Below are 6,000 nucleotides of genomic sequence, written 5' to 3' on the forward strand. Positions count from 1 at the left end.
ACTTTTTCATAACTTGTAATAATTTTATATTAAAAAATTATAGTGTAATTTTAAGTTACAAAAATCGAAAGTTCTTTGAATAATTAATTTATATATTGTACTATATTGTTTATAGTTTTTAGTGCTCTTAAAATCAATTCATATCTTTGTTAACTTGTTTCATAAAATCAATTGTTTTAATATTACTGGAAAAATACATCCAAATTTAATATATTTTAGATTTTTTATTTTTTTCAATAATATTTTTTTTCAAAAATGGACAATCCGTCAATCCACGTCAACAAGATCCACCCAATATTTCAACCCATTGGGCCAATCCGCGGGTCAAGTCCGGACATGGCCCGGTTTTGTTGAAAGAAATAAACATGTGCTTTGCTCTGCCAGACTCTCATATTCTCATCTCATTTATCTCCCAGACTCTCATCTCCGCGTTTCTCATCTCATAATCTCATCTCACACTACACTCAGGCTCAGGCTCTTCGTTCCTCCCACCACCACGAACTCATTCAATTGATCAATTCCTCTTTTCTCCTTGACCCGTCGCTCTCCCTCATAAAATTTCCTCATTCTTCCCCAATTCCACACACGCCGTTCAACCCTAAGTCCCTAAGTCGAGTGGCCTCACTGATTGGAGCAAACCCCCTTCATAGGGTCATCGCGAGTTCGCCGCAGCTGGACAGGTATGCTCGGTGGTTCCGGTGACGAGAACTTGATAAGGTTCCTGCTCGTTTTCCGCTGACGGCAGCATTGCCATTTACGGCGATTTTATCGCCTTCGCTCAACCCCTTCATCACCGGTTTCGTCGCCGGACCGAGCCTAACGGATCATCCCATCTGAACCCTAATTCGTGACAAATTTCGGAGGTGCAGCAGTGAAGGATTTGTCCCCTTCCAAGGTTAAAATTTACCTGACTTTATTTGCAATGGATAATGATGTAAAATAAATGTGTTTTCTCTGTTCTTGCTTTTCTGTTGACTCGCCGTTGTCGTGCTTGTACCTATTTGAGCAATCTGGTTTTCCCGATATCATTTTTCTTTTGGCCTTCATGTTTGTTGGTGTGTGTGGTTGTCTCGATGTGTGTTGTATCTGCTATTTTAATTAGTTTTTGCTTGAGGCATTGCGGTGGCTTTTGACATTTCGGTGGGCTGGTTAGTGATCCTGGAATATTAGAATACATTTCTTTTGGCTTGTGCTTTCATAGCTGCCTTCGTATTTGGGTTATGGGAGATTAAAGTTCTATTGTAATGAAGTATTTCGTTTGCAGTGCACGCTTGGTTGGTTTTATTGTAGGTTGGTTGCTAGAAACATTTAGTGTCAAATTACTTGCCCCATTAGTTGCATTTGCTTCAAATATTTGTTGAACGTAGGTCTCTGCCATATATTTGCTTGGTCTCTTCGTGCATCTTTGAGAATGCTTGCTAGTACTGTACCATAGTAGTTTATAATTTGTCAACTTATAGGGTTAAAAAGCTACCACATGGAAAACTTGGCCTGAAGTTACAGAAAAAAAACTCAAACTGGGTCTCATCAGCAAAAACAAAAAGTCAAAATTGGCGGGCCATCCCGCCCTGTAGGACGGGTTCTGCGTTTCAGCCTGCTCCCATGTTGTGGACCAGCCTGGCCAGGCCTGTTTTAGGAGGGCCGGAGGCTGGTCGGACTAAAACGGATTGGGTTGCCCCGTTTTACTATCCCTATGTGCAAACGCACGCTATAGAGGGTAGGATTATTTCTCTTTCATTGCAAATTGGGGTTGTGTATGATGATGCATTTCTATTAGTATTGTCTCAAACTTAGAAATATTAAACAGTGACTTAATTTAATTTGTTCTCCTGGACTAGGTCAGATAAACTAAACTAAGCGGAGGTGTGCTTAGAGTTGTCATTTTAATTTTCAGCCCATGGGTCGACCCATGCCCTTCTAGAGCTAAACTCCACTTTTGTGACCCACATAACACGGGGCTTTCCCAAAGTCCCTGTCAATCAAAGCCACCATGAAGTGAGTTGGGACAGGACTAGGGCCAGGTTAACCTCTTTCTTTCAAAACTTTATCTCTAGAAATGAAAAAAAATTCTACTCGATAAATAATCTTCACTCAAGTTCAACCGAAACCTCACATTTCCCAACTGCCACTATCTTCGATGGAGTTCAATAGCAGCACACAGTGATACAGGCGGTGGTGATTGATGACGATCGAGTGGTAGAAGAGGAGATTGTTTGCCTTCTGTTCATCAATCAACAACACCAATTCTTTGTTTCACTACTGCTGTTTTGTGGTTTGGGAGTGTTGTGTTATACAATGACAATTGTGGGAGCTATTTTCTTCTACATGTGTGAAGTCAGTTACCGAAACGGAAGATGTCTTCAAAACTTGACGGAAAACTTGAAGACTGTTTGTTGAGACTGTTTGTTGAGTTCTTGTGAAACACTGAAAATCAGGTTTTGATATTTATTTATTGTGACACTGTAAAAGCCATTTTGTTTGCCTGGGTGGGGCATCTTTCTCAGCTGCTGTTTGGTTTGACTTTTAGCTTTTAGATATTTTCAATCGTAAAATCATACCGTTGAAACTTCTATTCCTGCTGACTCTTAGTTACCATATACTAACTTTATGAAATTTCTATTTTTTTCTAACCTTCTCTTAAGCATTTGAGTCCAACCAAGTATGAATGTGTTTACATTGATTTATTGGTTGAAATTGACGCTACGGGATGAGATTGATCAGGAGTATGTGAGCATGCATGTTTTGTTTTTTTGTTTCTGTCAGTTGGTTTATTCTTATATTATTGGGTGGGTTCTATGTTTTTGTTGTAAGCTTGGGTTGAAAAAGGATTATAGTAGGCCTATTGGGTTTTTTTTCTGTATTACAATGTTCCAAATTTTGTAAGTTGAAGTTGTGTAGACACTAGAGAGTAGAGAGCTCTCTGTTCCTTTATGTGCCAAGAATGGCTTAGCCTCTAATATACTAATAGGTAACCTCAAAGGACACTCAAAATTCATATCATGAGGATAGGGGCATGTGAATTTAGTACAATCACAGCTCCACAAACCACACAACGCCGTATTTGTGTGGGGACTAGGGAATCTGCGTTTCTCTCTAACTTGGGTACAGATGAACCAAGGCAAGCCAGAAAAAAATGGCACCAAGACCAAGAAAAGTGCTGAATTTTCTTTTAACTAACGACACTATCCTCTTTTGATTTTTTTCTTTTTTAGAAAAGAAAAAGGAGATGTGGATGAGGATGAGGCCCTGTGTTATCTTCATTCTGGAAAGGAGTTGGTAATGAACAGGGTGAGATGAAAGTGGTGAGGTTTTTCAGGATGGTGGATTAAAGTTAGAATCATTGTAAAACGAAACAATTTATGTTTGACTGTGATTTGAATGACATTTTATCTGTGCGAGTGAGATTTTATCTCCCTCAGCTCCTTTTGAAAGTAGTATTAAGATGTCCTTTTGAAAGTTTTCCCATTTGGATTCCAGTGGCCTTCTAAGTTCAAAGTCGAATTTGCACATCATCTAAAATAGGCCAATGAGATTCAATGATTAAGTGGATAAATTGTATTACCTCTCTTAATTATGTGTATGCCCTAAGAATGTTGCTACAGATAAATCTGGTGATAACAGTGGTATCAATCTGAATGCTTTTCTTTAGAAGAAATATGGTTCAATGTTTATGTCATTAGAATCTGCCTCAATCAATTAATATTTATGTTGAATGGTTATTGCTGAACATGTTCACTGTGCCTAAAACAATTATAAGTTGAATCGAAATGTTCTTGATTGGGTACAATGACAGATTTGAATTTATGATATCAGAGTTTGGCAGATTTTAGTTTTACTGTATTTGATTCATGACCAGCAATTTTTGTTTTACTTTATTATATTTTTATTTCTGATCAGATACTGTTTTACTTTATAATATTTATATCCCCTGTGTGAGAAAAAAATTAACTGGTGGATCTGTGTACATGTTTATAGGGTGCTTGGTAGAGCTGTCAAATTTTTTCAAAGCCCCAAGGCCAACCCTGGCCTTTTCTACACTGAGGCCCATTTTGTTTGACCCACCTTTGAGGGGGCTTTTTCCAGAGACCCTAGCCCCCAAAACCCCAGAAAATGGGTTGGGATTAAATTAGGGCCGGGTTAGCCCCTAGTCCCAAAACCCCATTTTTCTCTGTTGACCCTGGACATCCTGTTTTCTTGACAAACGTTTACCTTTAAGAGCTCCACAACAATCTACTGAGACGGCAGCGCATAGCAGTACAGGCGGCGGCAACACAGCACTTGACGGCAACGCACGGTGGTATAGGCGGCGACGATATCAACGATCGAGTGGTTGAAAGAAGAATCGTGAACGAGGTTAGGTTTTCTTTCAAATACTTCTTCTCGTGCTTTTAGTTTTACCGTGATGTTCTGAGAATAGTTTACTCGGGTTCCCAAATGAACACATCTTTCATCTATCATAAACTTATTCTCTACATTTCTCAATCTGGGTTAATCATCTCTCCATTACTTTTCAACCTTTTCTATATCTTTCTCTCTCTAAAAGCAATGCATTTTTTCTGATTACTTAAACATGTGGGGTTTTATTCTTGCCCCCTTATCAAAGTCTCTCCGGATTTTTTTTTCTTTTTTCTTGAGTGATTTATTTGTAATGTTACTAATTTTAAGTATTTATAGTTCTTCAATGTTGAGTGAGTTCATGGGAGAGTGGGTATGATGAGTTGACTCAATTTATCTCCTTCTAATTTAGAAACACTTTTAAAAATCTAATTATAATCCAAAAGAAATTGGATCTGAAAACGGAACATGCTTTAACAAATTCTAGAACTTCAAATTGAAAACCATCTTTGAAAGAACCAAACTGTACCTTCTTCTTCGCAGCTTCCTTAATACCAAGAACATACATAACGCTCTCATCATGTTTGCTTATCCCTTAAAAATACACCCAAAAGTATAATTCTTAAAAATATCACATAGGGTTGTTTTTACTATAAAGTTGGATAAGACTGCAAAATATTTGCTTCAACATGCAACTTTTCCCACTTTTTTTGTAACTTTTTTTCTCAATTGCTGTTGTTGGGGAATTGTAATATGCAATTTTTTGTGTGCAGAGCTTTGAAATTAAGGAAGCACTACCGGAGACAGTTGCAAGTTATGAAGGCATGTACTATAATTACTTCAGCATAGGTACTTTAATGAAAATGTCTGGAGATGGTATCATGTCTATTTTAGATTTTTAATGTCTTTAGTAGTAGTTGAGATTAATCATTGAGAAAGATGTTGTATATGTTGTGTTATTTTAAAACCAAATTGCTCCTTGAATGGTATTGAATGGTATTGATGCATCTTAGGGAATATTGCAAGAACTGTGGAATTTTTGCCTTCAATATAGAACCAAAATACTAATTACTCTTTACTATTTCATTATTCATTTCAATATTTCGTAGTCTTTTATAAACATTTTCTATTTTCATTATCTCTAACTTTTCTTAAATTATTGGGAACTAATTCATTTCCTTTTTCACAATATTGTACTAGTTAAACCTCGGCAAGTGGGGATAAATTTTGACTTATCATTCTTTTAAATAAGTTTCTTTCTTTTCTATATACCCTCCATCTCCAAAGACCAATGGCAAAGCGTAGAGCTGGTGAAAATTCTCTTTTTCCCTTTCACCTTTTATGTGATTTCTTAGTTTTTCCGTGTAGATGTACCTTGTGTCAAAGCATCCGTTCATGGAGATCTTGAAAGCAAAAGAAGCATGTTGCTTTATGATATTATGTTATGGCTTTCGCTTGAAAGAATATTTGGGTGGGAGCAAGTGAAGCTTATCGAGTTACTGTCTCTTTTGTCAAATTGTTATTCAATATTTTCATCAGGTTGTTTGAAAATATTGAACATTATGAAATCATGATCCTTATTTTATTTTCTTTCCACATTTGTCACCGGAAAATGTTATCTCTTAAGCTTTGCTTCTGATAACAAACCCTGCACCTCTTTAAACT

The 6,000-nt window shown here is 37.0% G+C and overlaps 1 long non-coding RNA gene across 2 annotated transcripts; it reads left to right on the forward strand.

The window, feature by feature from the left end:
• The first annotated feature begins 397 nt into the window (after positions 1-397).
• LOC148192113 (uncharacterized) lies at positions 398-5,994 on the forward strand. 2 transcript variants are annotated; one of them, XR_015782697.1, is made up of 4 exons: positions 398-895; positions 3,976-4,353; positions 5,109-5,184; positions 5,704-5,994. It is a non-coding gene; the product is annotated as an uncharacterized LOC148192113 (long non-coding RNA). The 2 variants fall into 2 exon arrangements; XR_015782696.1 differs by lacking the exon at positions 5,704-5,994 and having other exon boundaries at positions 5,109-5,455.
• The last annotated feature ends 6 nt before the right edge of the window (positions 5,995-6,000 follow it).

The sequence above is a fragment of the Vigna umbellata genome, chromosome 10 (genome assembly GCF_029865625.1).
Source record: "Vigna umbellata cultivar VRB3 chromosome 10, Vumbellata_1.0, whole genome shotgun sequence".
In the NCBI taxonomy this organism is placed as follows: Eukaryota; Viridiplantae; Streptophyta; class Magnoliopsida; order Fabales; family Fabaceae; genus Vigna; species Vigna umbellata.